This window comes from Eulemur rufifrons, unplaced genomic scaffold, assembly GCF_041146395.1.
Source record: "Eulemur rufifrons isolate Redbay unplaced genomic scaffold, OSU_ERuf_1 scaffold_195, whole genome shotgun sequence".
NCBI classification, from domain to species: Eukaryota; Metazoa; Chordata; class Mammalia; order Primates; family Lemuridae; genus Eulemur; species Eulemur rufifrons.
In genome coordinates, this window is record NW_027182977.1 from 220,001 (window position 1) to 240,000 (window position 20,000).

At 54.8% G+C, this 20,000-nt stretch overlaps 1 pseudogene; it reads right to left on the reverse strand.

The window, feature by feature from the left end:
* Positions 1-1,172: 1,172 nt before the first annotated feature.
* On the reverse strand, positions 1,173-1,264 carry LOC138379852 (small nucleolar RNA U13; annotated as a pseudogene).
* Positions 1,265-20,000: the final 18,736 nt, after the last annotated feature.

Sequence of the window (20,000 nt, forward strand, 5' to 3'; positions counted from 1 at the left end):
ATGGAGGGGCGTCGCCGCCAGAGGGCGCTGCGGTTGCGGGCTCCTCGACAACCTCTCCCTCGTACCTCAATACGTGTCCGAAGGTGGGATTTTTTATTTTTCTTTCCCCCTCCACCACCACCCCCCGCCCGCCGCCGCCTAGCCCGCCTCCGCCGCCTAGCCCGCCGCCGCCTAGCCCGCCTCCGCCGCCTAGCCCGCCGCCGCCTAGCCCGCCGCCGCCGCCGCCGCCTAGCCCGCCGCCGCCTAGCCCGCCGCCGCCGCCGCCTAGCTCGCCTCCTACGCCGCCTAGCCCGCCGCCGCCTAGCCCGCCTCCGCCGCCTATCCCGCCGCCGCCGCCCCCTAGCCCTCCTCCTCCTCCTCCTCCTCCTCCTCCTCCTCCTCCTCCTCCTCCTCCTCCTCCTCCTCCTCCTCCTCCTCCTCCTCCTCCTCCTCCTCCTCCTCCTCCTCCTCCTCCTCCGCCGGTTTCGTGCCGGGAATCCCATGGTCCTTGGGGTTGACCAGATGTCCCGTCGCACTTAGTCTCTGCGGGGCTGGCCCCATCGATGCTATGGAGGGGGATCACCGCCAGGGGGCGCTGCGGTTGCGGGCTTCTCGACTCCCTCTCCTTCCCCACCCCTCCGCTCGCCCGCTCCTCCTTTCTTTACTCCCTATCGCCCCGCCCCCTTTTTTCTCCACACACACGCAATTATCACGCTCACGAACTATCCCGGGACCTGGCGTGACTTTCATCGCAATCTCCCCCCCCCCGGACACACACACATAGAGACACACCCTCCCGGCAGGGAGCACCCTGAGTGGTCGTGCAGATGTCGCTGCTGCATGCGGCCTCCGCATGGGTTCGCTGGTTGACCAGATGTCTGGTCCTTGGGTGGTTGACCAGATGTCTGGTCTGTGGTTGTCGTCCTGACAGGGAGGCTTCGGGACGGATTTGGTCTCTCTGGCCTCGCTGCCCCTAGGGGTCACCCTGCGATCGGTATTCTTCTCGCGCGGGGCGAGGGGGCGCTCCGGAGCATTCCTCTCCTCTCGGAGTTTCTGTCTGCAGTCTCTCGACTTGCTCTCACTCCCCTACCCTGCTGTGTGACTTTCTTTTTGGTCCTTTCATTTTATCTATTCTCTCTTTGCCTTTTCCTGCCCGCCTTTCCGCTCCCCCCCCCCCCGGATTCATGGTTTCACGTCACGCGGGTGACGTGCCGACACACCAGGAGGCCCTTCTCACACGTGCGCGTGAACACGCAATCAACACGTTTATGAACTAGAAAGGGATCTGGTGTGACTTTGCTATTATTTCCCCTCCCCTCCTCCCCGCGCTGAGAATGAGTTTCCCCGGGCTCGTGTGCCCGCCTGGGAATCGGCTGCAGACGCCATGGCCCCGGGTCGACCACATGTTGCCCTGGGGTCCACCAGATGTCTCTGGCGAATTGGGGCCCTAGGGTGCTTGTGACGGTGTGGTCACTAGGTGTCGCTCTGGGCTCAGTATTCTTCCTTCTCGCTGTGACTTTGGTCTCTTTTTTTCGAAATTTCTTTCTTTCTTCCTCTTTTGCCCTGTTTCCATTTTCCCTTCTTAATCTCTTTCTCTCTTTTTGTTGCTTTTTTTCCACGGCAGATGGGTGATGTGTGTGTGGAGGAAACGCGGCATCAGGGAGAAGACACATCTCACACGTGCTCGGGAACACCCGATCGTCACGCTTCTGAGTACCGACCGATGGATCTGGTCCCGAATTTTTTAATAGTTTTCTCCTCTCTCTCTCTCTCTCTCTCTCTCCCCCCCCTTCCTTCTCTTTCCTTTCTCTCCCTTCCTTTCTTTCTTTCTCTCGCTCTCTCGCTCTCGCTCTTCTTTTCTTTCTGACAGAGTCTCTCGTTCTGTTGCCCTGGCTAGAGTGCCATGGCGTCAGCCTAGCTCACAGCAATCTCAAACTCCTGGGCTCAAGCGATCAGACTGCCTCAGCCTCCCGAGTAGCTGGGATTACAGGCATGTGCCAGCATGCCCAGCTAATTGGATATACGTGTGTGTGTGTGTGTGTGTGTGTGTGTATATATATTTATATATATATATATATATATATATATATTTTTTTTTTTTTTTTTTTTTTTTTTTGAAACAAAGTCTCACTCTGTTGCCCAGACTAGAGTGCCGTGGCGTCAGCCTAGCTCACAGCAACCTCAAACTCCTGGGCTCAAGCGATCCTACTGCCCCAGCCTCCCGAGTACCTGGGACTACAGGCATGCGCCACCGTGCCCGGCTAATATTTTTCTGTATATATTTTTAGATACTGTTTCTGTATATATTTTTAGATATATAGTTTCTTTCTATTTTTAGTAGAGATGGGGGTCTCGCTCTTGCTCAGGCTGGTCTCGAACTCCCGACCTTGAGCGATCCACCCGCCTCTACCTCCCAGAGTGCTAGGATTACAGGCGTGAGCCACCCCGCCTGGCGTGTACGTTCTGTATTCACAGCCAGACGGAAGGCAGGGAGAATGTTACCCTTTCAAAGCCCGCCCTGCTCGCCTCTCAGCCCACCGATGGCACTCTGAATCCCGTGGCATTCCTTCACTCAGCTGAATTCTTCAGCACCCGACCCCCCCCCCACCCCACCCCCGTGCCACGGGAGTTCGTTCTCATGGCAGAGCCATCGAGGCTGTTGCCACACGTGTTGTAGGTGCCTAGGCAGACTGTGCCCTGGCCCCGAGGAGGTACGGAACCGCCTATCGCCTCGGGAGGGAGGGACAAGATGTGTCCGTGTCCAAGGCGACGTCCTGTCGATCACGAGGAGGCCTGCAAAGGCTCGTATCTGCCAGGCATTGAGCCACATCACGTGAAACACCGGTGTGTTCCTTCACTTAGGTGGTGTCGCGTGTTGATACTCACAGAGGATGATAAACCCACTCGCATGCCGGCTGAGCCCCCTGTGTCTCCTCCTCTATCCACTGAGGGAAAAAACCGCAACGAAAGGTAGAAAACCACAGGGGGGGGGGAAGAGAGCCCGTCGCTCTCCCTATGTGACCGTCCGGAGTGCTCGTTCAGATGGGAGGAGGTGTGTTTGTGTGTGTGTGTGTGTGTGTGTGTGTGTGTGTTTCATTGATTTTGGTGCCATCTTTTCTCTGCAGCTGCGTCAGAGGACAGCGATTTTTCCGATTTTCACTCCGCTGAGTGAATTGCCTTTTGAAGAGAATGTCCACAGGAAGCCTACGGTCCTCCCGCGGGGGTGGCCCTCCTCTAGAAATGAATCTCGTTTCTTGAACGGAGGGGACTTGTTGACGCCATCATGCTTTCGGGACGACTTCTCGGACGCTAGCTTTGGACCGCAACATAGGTGCCCCCGACATTGCCTCAAGGGTTCCGTGGTGCCTCCTGTCAAGAGACCCCACCGACCGTCCCCAGCCTGCCCGCTCAAGGGAGCCGGGCCCCTTCTGATCTGTCCGCCCGCCGGTGAAGCTCCCTCCCGAGGGTCGGAAAGCCCACCTGTTTCCCAGTTCGGTTGAATGATGGGGCACCCGGGCAGGGCACTGGCACCGAGTGACTCCATTCTGAGTCTGTCTGCTCTGGGGGGCGGGGGCGGGGGCGGGGGCGGGGGCGGGGGCGGGTGGGGGGGCAGTTCCGTCTCGACCCGGTGGCCTCCTACCGACTGACTCGATGGGACGGACCATTCTCACTCAGGATCGTGTACCTTCTTGGCCTAGGCACATCCCGGCACTGAAAGCCACTTTTCGGGGACACTCTCCCACGTACAGATAGATGGCCTGCACGAGTGCTCTTCCTTTCTCGAAACACTGGAAATCTGTCCTCAATTTTACCTGACCTACCTGACGGTGTGTGATAAAGGAGCATAGAACCCTCAGCCACCCTCCACCTTCCCGCTGTCCCGAGAGACAGTGCCGAGCGTGAAATTCTATCCCTGACTCTCTGTGTCCACCGGAACGTGGCCTGACTGCAGTGACGTCAGCTACGTCAAGTCGTTCTCTGGGTAGGGAAAGAACTTAACCAGATAGGCCCTATCGGTCGCTTCTCTGTTCTGATAGTTTTGTGGCAGCCATTTCTTTCCCCCTCTCTTTTCTTTTTCTGTCTCTCTCCCCCACCCCCACCCCCAAATTCTTTCTACGAAGACGTTTAGGATGTCAGATTCTGGCCACATGCCCCCCCCTAGGCATACGGGGGCCAGCATAGACAAAGGTCTTCGGTACCAAGTGTTCATTCCACGGTGACAGATATTGCCACTCTTGTATTGACCAGGGCGAGATGGTGAGTGGGTCAACTCTGAAACTCCCTGTACTCTACTTCTCTCTTGGGTAGGTCCCTGCCCCAACCCTCCGGCTTCTAGCACACACCCAGGGGCACTCTCTCCTCTCTGGATAAAGTTCCAGATGATCCGATCCGCTCCGAGGAGGAAGGGGAGCTGGCCGGGCCACCCACTGTGCGCCCCACCCCCGTCAGTCATAGGGTCCGTTCTTTTCAGGATGACACCGGCAGCGGTTGCTGGGTGTCACCTAGCGGCCACTTTGATCAGACCTCGGGATCCGGAAAGTCAGGTGACGTTGGGAGTTTAAGAGCTGACTCCCGGGAGGTGTGGAGGGCGGGGAGGAGAGCACGGTCCGGACGGTCCCACCCTCTTCTTCCCGGGCCCGCAGCTCTGGGCCCGCCCGGGGCAGCCCTAGCCTCTAGCGGGTCTCCGCCCACCCGCCCTGTTGTCTGCGGGAGGCGCCCCTCCTCCCGCTCTCTGCCTCCTCCCGGGACCGTAGGCCTCTGCCCGTCGTCTTTTTTATTTTTATTTTTTCCCTTTTGTTTGTTTCTCTTTTATCTTGTGTTTTAGGCTTATCGAATATCATATCGTATAAAAACTTAAATCACAGAATGAATTATATTAAGTAACAAGATGTGGCTTTTTATCCTACGCCGAGAACGATGAATTTTTCTCTTCGTGTCCATTTTCCTGTCCTGGAAGAAATACAAAGTTGCTCGTGATACTTCCCCATCATCTTCCAGTTTCCCCGACTGTCAACACGATGTATTCGATCGTATATCTTTGTGTGTGCACGTGGGCGCCTGTACCTATTTCTTTTCGGCATCAGTCTCAGGTCTTTTGGCACCTAGGGGGGAAAAAGGAGAAACCAATAAAGGACAGAAAGACGTTCTGTCGTTTTACGCTCCCCACCACCACCACCACCACCACCACCACTTTTGGGAGCTTGTAGTCTGGCCTATGTCCCCAAGGCAGGTTAAATCTTTTCTTAAAACTCCCAAGTGGTCCCCTGCCCCGCCCCCCCCCCCAGGTGGGCGGCCGGCAGAGTTCACAGGCTTTGTTTTTGGCAGAGCCTGGACGATTGAAATAATTAACCACAATCAACGCTAAAGCTGAGAACCCCTCCCCCTCTCATTAAAAGCTCTGTATTTCTGCCTAGCCCTATGTTCGGGGAAATTCGGAGGCTTGAGATGGGAAGGTCTACCCTATTTTCTCCTTTACCGGCAAAATAGACTCTCTCTTTCCTTCCTCCTCAAACAGCTTGTCCTCGTTATTCGGCCTCGTGGGCAAGTGGCCGAGCTTTCGGTAACACCAAGTCTTCTAAGTTGTGTTGTGTTATCGGTCTTGTTTTCTTTCTTTTCTTTTCTTTTCTTTTCTTTTCTTTTTTTTTTTTTTGAGACAGGATTTCTTTCACTCTGTCCTCTCCCAGGCCGCCTTGGCCTGATTGTAGCTCACAGCAAGCTCCAAATCCAGGGCTTAAGTGATCCTCTCTGCCTCAGCCTTCTGAGTAGCTGGGACTATAGGCAAATGCTGCCACACCCGCCATAATTTTTCTTTTTTTTTTTTTTTGTTGGTAGAGATGAGGTCTCATCGTGTTACCCAGGCTGGTCTCCAGCTGCTGGGCTCAAGTCACGCTCCCGTCTCTGCCTCCCAAGTTGCCGGGATCACGGGCATGAGCCACCATGGCCAGCCAGGTTATTTAAAGGTGATCGCTTTGCTATCCTGATACAAAACCCCAAATGTGCGAGTTTAAGGCACCAGACGGAGGGAGTCCCCACACTACATCGTCACGAACATTGAGGGTGGCTCACGAAACAGCTGGGATGTGGCCACACAGTAGTGATCGAGGAGATATATTCTAGTGGGATAGCAGAAATATAGAATGTCCTGAAGACACTAAATGTCGGAATGCCACAGCAGTCAATGGCTGACAAACTTCCATTCCATCGTGTCATGGTAGGCGGCTTACTTTTCTCCTGCTCCCTCGGTATGATTAAGGCCTGACGTAGAAAATGTCTACGTCTCATCCAAATCCATCGAGACGATGGAAGGGGGAACTGGGAGAGGAATAAAGAAAAACAAGAGGGGGAGAAGGAGGAAACTGCCTCCCCTGCCCCCATGCTACCCAATTAATAAATGAAGAATGGGCCGGGCGCGGTGGCTCACGCCTGTAATCCTAGCACTCTGGGAGGCCGAGGCGGGTGGATTGCTCAAGGTCAGGAGTTCGAGACCAGCCTGAGCGAGACCCCGTCTCTACTAAAAATAGAAAGACATTATATGGACACCTAAAAATCTATATAGAAAAATTAGCCGGGCATAGTGGCGCATGCCTGTAGTCCCAGCTACTCGGGAGGCTGAGGCAGTAGGATCGCTTAAGCCCAGGAGTTTGAGGTTGCTGTGAGCTACGCCACGGCACTCACTCTAGCCTGGGCAACAAAGTGAGACTCTGTCTCAACAAAAAAAAAAAAAAAATAAATGAAGAATGGCCTCTTCCCTCCTCTTCCCAACCCCTAACTATGCCTGGAGGTGTATCGTAGGCCTACAGTCCTAAGAAATGTACAACTACTGATAGTAATGGGAAGAAATGCAGTCTAATAGGTTTCTGTGCAGTGGGACACCTGGCCAGGGCACTTACGGTGAATGGAGCTTGCAGGGCGGGCGGGAGGTTGCTCTGGGTGAGTCTGTGAGTTGGCGGTGAGTGGTGAGTGAATGTGAAGGCCTAGGACATTACTTACTGTAGGTTTTCATAAACCCTGGACACTTAGGCCACACGACATTTACCTTTAGAAATTTCTTTCTTCAATAATACATTAACCTTAGCTTACTGTAAGTGTTTTCACTTCATAAACTTTTCCATGGTGGTTTGGCTTTTTTTTTTTTTTTTGTTTGTTTGTTTGTTTGTTTTTCTTTCTTTTAAACTTTTGGACTCTTTTGCAACACCACGACTTAAAACACAAATGCGTTGCACTGTTGTACACAGATATTTTCTTTCTCTGTGTCCTTATGTGTTCCGTAAGCTTTTTCCTACTTTTAAAGTTTTTATCGTTCTATGCACTTTTCAAAATAATAAAAACTAAAACGGGGGGGGGTGGGAGAGGGAAGGAGAGAAATACACACACATGAATATGTTTCCCAAGTGAACTGAGGAAGGGGGCCGAGTCAAGGTTCTCAGGGAGCCACCAGTGATGAAACGGTCAGGCTCAGAATCAGCATTGCAGAGTGGCTGCAGAGCCGGGGGGCCTGGACTGGCTACCTGGACGACACTCCGTGTTTGGTAACTTGGCGAGTCATACATCCTCTTGAGCCTCAGCCTCTTCATCTGCAAATGCAGAAATCATGGTGCCTACCCCACAGGGATATTGTGCAGAGTGAAAAAGCAAATGCAGGCAAAGCCCACAGAAGCACGCGTGGTAAACAGTAAGCCTTTAATCGTGGTCACAGTCGTTGTTATAGGATCATCTTCCTATGTCCTTGTCTTTTAAAGATTAGCAGAACCTCCCAGAAGATGAGAATGGGCTCCCCCTGAGCAAGTCTCGGCTGTAAAGTCACAGGCATGTTGAGCATGTGGCACAGAAGGCAGAATAAAAACCTGATCCCGGAACATTATGTTCCTGCAGGACATGAAATCATTGAAGGTATGGGAAATCCTACCTCATATCCGTTTTACTAGAACACCTATGATTGCGTACGCACATGGACGCACGCGCACGCGCACCCCAAACTTTTTGAGCTTCACAAAACAGCGTAACCAAGGAACACACTATGATGCTTCTTAGCGATCTATTTAGGCCCAGGTTACTCGTCACTCTGAGCCTGCCTCCTTATCTGTCCAATGAGAATAGTGTTTGTCACAATTATCGTCATCGTCATCCTACCTAACGCTTCTGGTAAAATTGAAGTGTGAGAACACCCGCTAGACAGAAAATCCATGTTATCTCTCAATTTTTCTTCCTCCTGATTTCTATCTGAATCTGTGAGCTCGCTTTGGTTCACTTCGGTTTTTCAAGAGGCTCCGGTTACCTTCTCTCCCACCTATATCGGATTGGGTCTGACGGAAGAAAGAAGGAAAAAAAAAAAAAAAACATAGTAAAGAAAGCAGAACAACATTTGTTTCTGAAGCAACCGATCAAACATTGCTGATGAGCCGGTCTTTTCTATTTCAGTAAACCAAGGAGGCCTATTGTCACGAGGATGTGAGGGGCCCGGGTAAGATTGGATGATTACCCCTAAAGGAGACAAAGCAGACAGACTATGGCACATGTGATCTTAGCCAAGAGAATAAACAGTGACCTCTCTGCCGAGTTGGGCCTTAGCATACCAAAGGGAAATAAAGGTGTAATAGGATGCTCAATTTTTACTCTGGAAACAGAGGTTGGTTGGGCACTGAACTGAGAACACTGAATTTTTTACCCTCCTTGATATTCACATAGGCTTAGAGGAGGCAAAAAAAAAAAAAAAAAAAAAAGAATACTGAGCCTATAAGTCATCCCTAAAACTCGGATTTTATGTTCCCTTGCCTTTTCATAACTGAGCAACACACAACATTAAAGAATGGACACAGGCCGGATGCGTTGGCTCAGGCCTGTAAACTTAGCACTCTGGGAGGCCGAGGCGGGAGGATCGCTCAAAGTCAGGAGTTCGAGACCAGCCCGAGCGAGAGTGAGACCCCCCGCCCCCGTCTCTACTAAAAATATAGAAAGAAATTGTCCAGACAACTAAAAATATATAGAAAAAAATTAGCCGGGCATGGTGGCACATGCCTGTGGTCCCAGCTCCTGGGGAGCCTGAGGCAGGAGGATCGACTGAGCCCAGGAGTTTGAGGTTGCTGTGAGCTAGGCTGACGCCACGGCACTCACTCTAGCCCGGGCAACAGAGTGAGACTCAGTCTCGGGGGGGGGGGGGGGACCCAAAAACAAACAAACAAACAAAAAAACTGGAAGGGACACAGACTTCCACAGGTTTGTGTGTGGCCCCTTTTACTTATTAACGCTACAGGACCTTAATTATTTGTGCTCTGAATCTGATATTCAAATTATCCTTGTGGCCAACGCGTTTGAACAGTAGATGGTAGGGGAAGAAGAGTTCACCTCCTGAATAGATGACAAGTAACGGGAGTACTGGTGAAATTACAAGTGGCTTACGTTTACACACTGAAAATCCCAGTTAGCCGCTACCATGAGTTCAAAGAAGAGATCTAAATTTCTGACCCTATGACCCTAAAAGATATTTCCTCCCATGGTGTCACAGATAAAAATAAAACTGCATCCTAGCACTTTGGGAAGCCTAGGGGGAAAGGATCGCTTGAGGCCAAGAGTTTGAAGTTGCAGTGATCTATGATGATGCTACTGCACTTTAGTCTGGGAAACAGAGTGAGGGCCCGTCAAAAGAAAAAAAAGAAAAAGACAAAAAGAAAGAGAGAGAGAGAGAGAGAGAGACAGAGACAGGAAGACACAAGGAAAGAAAGAAAGAGAGAAAGAAGAGAGGAGAAGAGAAGAGAAGCGTCAATCTATCCATTGCATTTTCTACCCTTTAGGTGACTGGGCTTCAGCAGGGTGATGTGATCTGACAAAGTTCATGTTGCTAAGAAATAAAGCACTGGAGTTCAAACTCTGAGTTTTCAAAATCCAGCATATCCCCCTACCCACCATACCGTGCCACCTCTGAGAGTGGATATCTCACAGAGGAGAGCTGTGGAGGCCATTCTTGGACAGACAGAGTCAAGTAGTGGAGACCATGGAGTCTCTGCTCTGCAGCCAGTCTAGAGACATATGGAGCCATTAACACTGCTTGTGAGGAAAATACCATGTCATAGGGAAACAGAAATATTTTCCGCCTTAGGCAGATACAATTTAGGAAAAGACCCGAAACCCCTCTTCTTCTAACAGTGCTTTCTGGTCAGATGCTGACCCCTTCGATTCACAGATTCAGATACATCATTCAATGCAAGCATTGTCAACAAGTCACTCTTTGCAGCTTTCTGAAATTTCTCGCATATAGCATACTTGTAAAGATGATCACTTATGTGAAGACACCACCCCTCCAGAAAAACAAAAACAAAACCAAAACAGAAGCCCACTTTTCTCTGCTGTGAAAATCAAGATCAGCTTTTATGAGATCCACTAAATTCACACAAGAAGTAAAATATAATCATACTGATATATGCAATTTTTCTCTTAGAACAGAATGCATGGTGCTCCTTATCGTCTCAGATACTGTCAACAGAAAGCACGCGGTGGATGAACAATCTCCGTGAGCTTTTCTACAGAGATGGGGTGGGGGTGTGTGTGTGTGTGTGTGATAAATAATGAGGGTTGAGGAGCAGATAAATGACTGGGGGAAAACAACAACAGCAACAACAACAAAAACCACTTCCTGGTTCCTCGATGCAAGCATTCATTTAAAGGGGATACTCGTATGTATACCTAGGTGGAAAGTGGAAGCAGCTTTAAAAAAAAAAAAAGAAAAATTGCTGCGAGCCCTGGTTATGATACGGCAATAAGCGCTAGCTCTTGGAAGGTGTAAAACATATTCACGGTGGCTTACGCCAATCTGGGATGTACAAAGACGAGCTTGAGCACCACCACCAACCAAAAATATGAATGAATACCTGGCTAGCGATCAGGATCAGACATAATAGAAAAGAAAAAGCTCCCAAGGCTAAAATAATGTGAACACGATTGACTCGTCCATGGAAAAGAACCCCAAATCACTGCAAAATAATTTAAAGAGTTTTATTCTGAGCCCAACGGCCGTGATCATGGCCCAGAGAGCTACGCCCAAGAAGCCTTGAGCAAGCGGACCCATTGTGGTGGGGTGGGTTACAGTTTGGCTTCATACATTTTAGGGAGACAGGAATTACATGTAAAATCACAAATCAAAACATGGAAGGGGTACATTGGTCTGGGCTGAAAAGGCAGGACATCTGGCAGTTGGGGGGGGGCGGGGGAGGGAGGGTGCGGTGTTTACAGGTTTACAGCTGGGTTTAAAGATTCTTTGATTTGCAATTGATGACATAAATGAACCTCTGCCTAAAGGCTTTGCATCATGTTTTCAGTTAAGGTAAGGAGGTCTGCTAATCACAGACAAGCCACTGGACAGTTTACCCAAAACTCAAGTGCCCTGTAGTTCAGTAAACGGTTGGCCTGCTAGATATGCGTTAAGCTTTGTCTTGCCTGGCCTTAGGCCCGTCGGACATTCAGTATCTCATTGTTATAAAATCTGACTCCATCAGGGAGGGGTGTCTGACTTCCCCTGTCCTTGCGGGGCAGCAGCTCAGGTTTAAGGGTTTTTCTAGGGTTCCCTGGGCCAACCACGGGACGGGTCAGCTGGCGGTGGCGGGCGGGGGGCGGCTTAAGATTTTATTTTAGTTCATAGACTCCAGAAATGGTGTTTCCCTGGCAAAGACACACGAGTTCATGAAAAGCTTTCATTCAGTTGGTCTGGCTCCTCCCTGAGGTCGTCTCCCTGCCCCCCACTCCTCCCATCCCCTGGGGCCGGAGCGGGGGGGGGGGGGGGGGAGGGGTGAAGGCCCAAGAGGAGAGGCGCGTGGGGGAGGTGCCGCTCCCAGAACCAGAGACTCGTCTGGGCCCCACGTAACCCAGCCACCGCGACCGCTTCGCCCGAGGAGGTGCCCAGCAAGTCGTGCTTCTGCCCCTCGGGATTGCCTGCGGGCTGGGGGCGGGGTACGAGCTCCCGGCCCAAGAGGCAAACCCCTAGCCTGGCCGCACAGATGGCCGGGCCCCCGGCGGAGCCCTTCCGCCGTTTTCCACCCATCCTCCACTCACTGCGCTGACTGCGCATGCGCGCTCGCACGTAGCCGCCTCGGGCTTCTCTCGGGCGGAGCCGCTTTCAGCCGCGACCCCGCCCCGCGAGCTGACTGCGCATGCGCGCTTGCACGTAGCCGCCTCGGGCTTCTCTCGGGCGGAGCCGCTTTCAGCCCCGACCCCGCCCCGCGAGCTGCCGCTTCCAGGCGGCACAGCGCATGGGGGAGGGGACGGAGCTCTAAAGAAATCAGTCCCCTCCGTCTCCTGCCTCAGGAAAAGCCCCAAACCCTTGGAGAACTGCCACCCACCGCCACTGCCGTGTGTGTGTGTGTGTGTGTGGGGGGGGGGCGGGGGGGCTGGGTCTTTACTTTGTGTCCTCCTTGTGGCCCAGTCCAAGGCGGCTGGGCTGCCAAACAGATCGTCTCGAGAGGGAGGCAGGAAGGGCCCAGGTCTGGACAGGGGTGGATTGGACCCCTCCACCCTGGGGTGTGGACTTGTGACCGAAAGCTCAGCTGCTTGTCCACGAGGCCGAATAACGAGGACAAGCGGTATGAGGAGTAAGAAAACAGAGAGTCTACTTTGCTGACAAAGGAGGAAATAAATAGGGTAGAGCTTCTCAGTCTCAAACCCCCAAATTTCGTGAACATAGGCCTAGGCAGAAATACAGAGGTTTTAAAGGAGGGAGGGTTGGTTCTCAGCTTCAGGCAATTACTGCAGTTAGCTGTTCTAAAGGTCCCGTCTCTGCTGAGAAGAAATCCCTTGAACTCTGTGGGCCGCCCACCCTGGGGGCCACCTGGAGTTATAACCAAAGAGTTAACGTGCCTCAGGGATGCAGGCCGGGCTGCAAGTTCCCAAAAGCCTGGGGGAAGTTTTAAAAAGACAGAAAATCTTTCTGCCCTCTTCCCCTCCCACCCCCCCACAAAGCCATTTTCTCTGGTGCAGACTCGGCACCCTCCCTGCCCCCCCCCTCCCCGTGCAGGCCTGTTTGTCCTCAATCATCTGTGAGGTTCACGAGGAGGAGATGCTCTCTCGCTCTCCCCACCCTCTTTCTTCCCTTAGGAAATCCTCAGCGCTGTTCCACACACTCAAGGTGGCGGGCCTGCTCCGGCCACCAGCCACCTCTTGTGCCACCTCCCGCCCCCCCCCCCCCCGCCCCCAACGGAGTAGGTGTACAGACAGGAGCACACTTTACCGGAGGGCGCCTGGGGATGAAGAGTTGTGGTGGCCAAATGGGGGATGCGGGGCGGGGAGGAGAGTGGCTGGCATTTGGCAAAGAGTGACACGGAGTGGCCATCCAGGCTTGTCTGAAAAGTGGGACTACGAGCCTGAGAGCGCCGACGGAGTCGATGGACATGGTCACTGCTGTGGGATGTCTCTTTTACCACGATGTAACACCAAAGCAAACCCCTGACCCGCTGGGTCGGAGAAGGCCTTGTGGGCAATTTAGAAAAGCCATGGCGTGGCCATTTGGAATACTTCCTGCCTCTCCGGGAATCAAAAATTAGAAAGGACCATGGGTTCTGTATTAACGTACCAAAGGCAGGCAGAATTTTAGCCTTTTAAAGCCTGCCCTGGCCCTATCTCAGCAAGGCAGTGGCACCCCAAGTTCCGTGACATTTCTGCACTCGGCGGCTGACTTCTTCAGCCATCTGTTGCGATGCCCCTGCCAGGTGGCCACTCACTCGCCCCTTCAGTTCAACCCTTGTACCAGAAAGTGTTGCCTTCTTCCTAACCCCTATGGGGGGACCGGGGGGTGACGTGTGTGGGGGGGGGGTAGTGGAAATGGGCAGACCCCACAGGTGCAGCCTCTTCCAGGTCATAATGGGCCTGAGGCAGCGTGGGATTCCCCCGGAAGGGAGGCAGGGTGGCACTACGGCACCGAAGCCTGACGCCGGCGGCCACGTGGATGGTGGGGGACACGTTAGACCGCTGAGATGCAGCCACTGAGAGCCACCCCGCAGCAAGAGGTCTCTCTGGCAGAGCAGGCACTGAGTCCGCAAGTCAAGACAGCTGGGAGGCCTGGGAGACAGAGGCCCTGGATCTCAGGTCCCGGGGTGGGGGCGGGGGGCAGTGCCAGTGCCTGGAGAGAGAGAGAGCCCAGGCTCCAGAGGCCATGATGGGGCCTGGTGGGCAGGGCCGAGGAGGTCAAGGCCGGGTGTGGTGGGGTCCGGGATGAGGGGCTTGGGGTGACGGGCAGGGAGAACGACCCGTTCACTCAGACGTGCCCTCAGAGGAAGGCAGAGGTGCGTTTTGCCTTCCTCCGGCTAGTGGAACGCTCGGCATTTCTTTCCTTCAGAGCTGGGTTGAACCGGTGTGGCATCTGTTATAGTACGGAGTGCGAGACAGGACAACCTAGAGACCGAATTGAGCCAAGTCATGAGTCCACATTAGCTGGCCAGCGACCACCCCCTGCCCTGTTAGGGTACAGGTACAGAGAATGGCCCCGAGCCGAAAAAAGCAGGAAGGTTTCAGACTATCCTAAGCTAGAGCTCCGTGACTTTAGGCACGGCGGTTGAAACAACACTATACCACCTACTCCGCAGCTGTGTGGTCCGGGACCAGCCTCGGGCCCCCGTTTCGTTTCGGTTACAGTCTTTAAGCGAGCAGGTTTACAGAAACAGATAGCTCCAATTAAGGAACATTCTTTCAGGCGTTAAGCAAGCACAATCAATTTTACGACAGGCAGCTGGAAAGTTTAAACACTTAGTTACAAGTTAATTGCTTTGTTTTATCTCCGCAAGGTACGTATTTCCAATTACAGACATAGGTCAAGCGGACATCGGTCACCTAGCGAGCAAGCATAAGTTTTCAAGTGGGCCTTTACAGCGTCCAGACAGGCCTCGGTCCAGTTATTGTGCATTCTTTTTGACCACTTGGAAAGCTACTAGCACCGTTCCGGGCCTCACCTCACTCACGCGGAACTACAGAGTCATGACCCGGGGTGGGTGTGTGTGTGTGTGTGTGCTCCCTCCTGTGGTGGGAAGGGTGATCTGCTCGCCCACCGGCGTGGTGTCCCCCACCCCTGCCCCATCTTGGCGTTTACAGAAAACAAACACGAACACAAGAGAGGGAGCCGGAGGAGGAGGAGGAACATATGCTGCTATCCAGGTTATCCTGGGAGGCTTCCTAGCCATTTCTGAGGAAACAGTGTCTCCTGGCTGTCTCCCGTAGTTTTATTTATTGACTTATTTATCTATTTTTCCTTTTGGCTTGAACCCATTCTTTTCGTTTCGGCATCTCATCTGACATCCTCTTCTGAGAGGAACCTGGAAACGTTTCCCCGTGTTGCATCTTTTCAGGCTCTGTACGACTGACGAGCATCGTCCCTCTTCAGTCACTGGGCTCTTTGCTAGCCAGGCCTTAATTCTCCACGTTGTAAACCCCAGATCGGATCTCCGCCCGGAGTCCTGTAGAGACCCACCGAATCGATGTTTGGACTGGGATGTCTCGTAGACCTTACCTATTAAAAACCGATCCAGGCCAGGCTTGGTGACTCACGCCTGTAATCCTAGGCCAAGGCGGGGAGGAGGACCGACCGCTTGAGGTCAGGAGTTCGAGACCTGCCTCGGCAAAAGCAAGACCCCCGTCTCTACCAAAAATAGAAAAAAATTAGCCGGGCATGGTGGCACACGCCTGTAGCCCCAGCGATTTGGGAGGCTGAGGAAGGAGGATCGCTGGAGCCCAGGAGTTTGAGGCTTCCAGTGAGTGAACTATGCCCTGCTCCCCCGCCACCCCTCCCCATCATCTCTAACGAAATGACAGTAAAATAAAATAAAATAAAATAAAGCTCAGAAAAAAAAAAAAAAAGTACTATGTAGTGAGACCGATCCTAAGAACACGGGGGCGGGGAAGGAAGTCACTACCACGGTATAAAATTGTATAAACGTTACCCGATTCTGTGTGCGTGCGTTTTCTGAGAAATGACCCCCTTTTGCTATGGGGCCGGGACTGGAGTCCCAGTTTGGGACCATAGGATTCCCCGCACTCGACTCCAGACTGATTCGACCTAGGGTTAGCTCTGTGTAAACACTCTTTAGACGTGGGTGTTTTATGGATTTCTGTCCTTCGGGAGAAACGACTGGCCCGGGTACAGGAGTGAGTGAATGTACCGACCGTCTTCTCCCATCTCTCTCTCTCTCTCTCTCTCTCTCTCCCTCCCACACACAGGCACACACACACACACACACACACACGCCGTTTCCGGGAGCGCCCACTTCATGCGCTTCGGTCCACCGTGACAGATAGTCCAACTGTGAGATCATCGTGAGTGGCTGCGCCTAGGCCCCGCTCTGAACCTCTCCGTACTGTTCGTGTGTCTTCAGCAGGTCCTGCCTCCACCCGTGGCATCTAGCACGGGCCGATGGGTCCCTGTCCTCTCTCCCTGCCGTGGACGCCCCCCTCCGGCCCCCCGCCCCCGGGGGCTCTCTGGTCGACTAGTGGTGGGGAGTGTGCCCGAGGGCTGAGAGACGTGGTCCGAGAGGGGCCGGGAGGAGGCCTGCGACCCAGTGTGTACCCACTCCCGCCCCCACGCTCCCTCCCCCCACGAGGGAGCCCGTCCTTTCCAGGCTGACACTTGGATCGGTGGATGACGGGGGTCACCTGGCGGCGGGCGAGCGTTATGGGAAAATCCGGTAGGCGTGTTGCGACGTCCTGCCACAGAGATGGCTCTGGCGACAGCCTCGGGCCGCCCCACCCTGGCCCCCGGCCAGGCCCCGTGAATGTGTTCTCTCTGTCCCTGACTTCTTTCTTTGTTTCACCAGCCGGCGTGCTCTGAGAATGTGAAGTGTATCATAGTTCCACCCTGGGTTTCATGATCCTAAGATAGGAAGGGGTTTTATGATTCCACGACAGAAAGGTTTTCTCATCCTATCATCTCTCCCCCCCCCTTTCTTTCTTTCTCTTCCTCCTTCTGCCTTTTCTTTACTTCTTTGTTCTTTCCTTCTTTCAGTCTTCCTGTCTTCCTTCCTGCCTGCCTGCCTTCCTTCCTTCCGTATTTCTTTCCTCTCTTCCTTTCTCCTGTTATCCTGTGTTTCTATCTCTGTTTTTTCCATCTTTCTTCCCCCTTTCTACTTTCCTACCTTCTTTCTTTCTCATTCTCTCCTTTCTCTCTCCTTCCTTCTTCCTTTCTGTCTCTTTCTATACTGTCTCTCTCCTTCCTTCTCTCTATCTTTTTCTCTTTCCATCTTTCCGTGCTCTTTCTTTTTCTCTCTTAATTTCCTTTCTTTTTCTTTTCTTTCTTTCCCTCCTTCTGTCTCTGTCTGTCTGTCTTTCTTTCTTCTTTCTTTCTGCTTCCATCCTTCCTTCCTTTTTCTCATTCTCTTTCTTTCTGCCTGTCTTTTCTTTCCTTATTTCTTCTTTCCTTCTGTCTTTCTGTGTTTCCTATCTCCTTCCTCCCTTCCTTTTTCTTTCTTCCCCGTGCCCTCTTCCTGTCTTTTCTTATTTACTGTTTTCTTCTTTCTGACTTTCTCTCTCTGTTTCTCCGTCTCTTTTCTTTCTGTTCTTTTCCTTTCTCTCCCTTTCTCTCTTTCTGTTTCTGCCTGTCTGTCTCTCGGCTATGTTGTGGTCTGTGCAGAGACGGGTTTGGTGGACGATGTCGGTGGTCGGGCCGACCCATCCTTTCTTTGATCCCAGTGCTAGCCAGGCCGGGGCCTGCTTAGCTTCCAAGATCAGACGAGATTGGGCGCGTTCAGGGTGGCGTGGCCCTAGACTGACCCGTCATTTTTCGATGGCTTCCGTGGGGAGTAGGGGGACTGTGTTTGATGCCCCCGGGGGACCTTCTGGACTCTGAAATGATGGGCTCCAGAGGGTTGCCCCGTGTTTTGCAGCAGACCTCTGGTGGCTGGCGCCGGTTGTGGTCGGGCTCCACCTGGCGGCCGCTTTTCTACAAGTCTCTTGTCCTCTGAATCTTCGGTGCAGCAGGCAAAGCAGGGGACAGTCCCCGATGCGAGCGAGGCTGAGTTCCGGGAAGCAAGCAGCCTTCGCGGGGCCATCTGGTTCGTGCCGGGACGCCGGCTGGGACATCTGGGAGGCAGAGCTTGGGCCTGCAGGGCTGTGTGGCGGGAGGACGTTGTCGCCGCGCTTCCAGGCTCAGCCAGCCAGGCGGCTTGCGGGGCTGCCCGGGCAGGTCGACCAGCACGCTGTGGCCGCTTTGGAGACCCGACCCACCCCGCGGGGACAGGAAGGAGACGGCACACGCGGACGGGAGAGGAGGGTGTCCGGCGACCGGCCGCCGTCCCGTGCATGCGTGTCCCTCTCCCTCGGCCTCGCCTTTCCTACCCATTTTCCCTGGTTCCCGCTCGGGAGGCAGGGACAGCCCTGTGAGTGGCACCCAGTCGTCCGTGGCTTCCTCCGAGTCCTACTCTGGGGGCGCGGACCGGGCCCTGGGTGGCGCGGGTGGCCGGCGAGGGCGACCCCTGTCGGCCCGCGGGCGCTCGTGGGCCGCGGCGGTCCCGTCCCGATGTTTTCTCCTCCACAAGTCCCCGTGCTGGGGCCGGGGACCGGGCCCTGGGTGGCCCTGGGTGGCCGGCGAGGGCGACCCCTGTCGGCCCGCGGGCGCTCGTGGGCCGCGGCGGTCCCGTCCCGATGTTTTCTCCTCCACAAGTCCCCGTGCTGGGGCCGGGGACCGGGCCCTGGGTGGCGCGGGTGGCCGGCGAGGGCGACCCCTGTGGGCCCGCGGGCGCTCGTGGGCCGCGGCGGTCCCGTCCCGATGTTTTCTCCTCCACAAGTCCCCGTGCTGGGGCCGGGGACCGGGCCCTGGGTGGCCCTGGGTGGCCGGCGAGGGCGACCCCTGTCGGCCCGCGGCCGCTCGTGGGCCGTGGCGGTCCCGTCCCGATGTTTTCTCCTCCACAAGTCCCCGTGCTGGGCCCTGGGTGGCGCGCGTGGACGGTGAGGGCCTCCCTGGCCCTCTACGCCACGGGGGCCGACCAGATGTCCCTGAGTGCCCCTTGTCTGCTGGCGCTGGGGACCTGCTGGGGACAGGTGGCCGTGTCGAGTGTCGTGGGGGCAGGCGTGTTCAAGTGGCTCGGTCCCCGTCTTCCTGCGCGGTGTTTTTGATCACCTCATATCGTCATCTTCCGCCTGCAGGTTAGTACTGACACGCTGTCCTTCGGCGACTGTCGCTGGAGGGGTTGGGCCTCCGCACGCGGACAGGGTTCTGGGTTCCTGGGGATCCAGCGCCCTGCCCTGTTCCCTTTGAGCTGACCGCCTGGGCCCGCGCGCCGGCTCTAGGGCGTCGGAGTGTCCCGACGGTGGTGCCCGCCTCTCGCGTTGGTCTCTTGTCCCCTCGAGAGACGGCACCCGGGGGAGGGGGGGAGGTTTGCGGCAACCTTCCCCCTTACCCCGCTGGCTCTGTGCCGTTGCGTGTCAGGCGGTCCTCGTCTTTGGGTTGTGCTTGGGAGGCGGGGCTGGCGAGGCTGAAGCGGGCTCCTCCGATCGCTGTCCTCGCCGGTCTGACTGACCTCCCCCAACCCTCCCCGTCCTCGGGGCCTGATCGATGTGGTGACGTCGCGCTCTCCCGGGCCTTGAGCCGCGTGCCAGGCGAGGGACGGTCCATTCATGGTGAATGGTGGCCGCTCTTCTCGTTCTGCCCGCGGGCACCTCACCTCTCCTTCCCCGCCTGTGGGCGGTGCGTGGGAGGCGCGGGTGCGAGACTATCCGGCCCGACCGCGGTCGCCCCGCCCTCGGCCTCGTGGCGTTGGCGGGGGGTCGTGAGTCCTCTTGACGCAGCGGGCAGCCCTCGCTCGCCCTGTGTGGCTGTTGCCTGGCCGGGGTCCCCCCTGCCCGCGACGGACGGGTGCGGGGCCGTGCCGCCCGCCCGGTCGCGCGCCCCGTTTGGCGCGCGGCCGCTGGGTCTGTGTGGCCCTTTTGTGGTGCCCCCGGAGCGCACCGGGTTGTTCTCCAAGGTGCCCGAAACCGAGCGGTGGTTGTCGTCCTCGTTCCCGGCGTCCCCCTCTGGTCGCCGCTGCAGCGTCTGCTGCGTTGGGTACACCCTCGAGCAGCGTGCT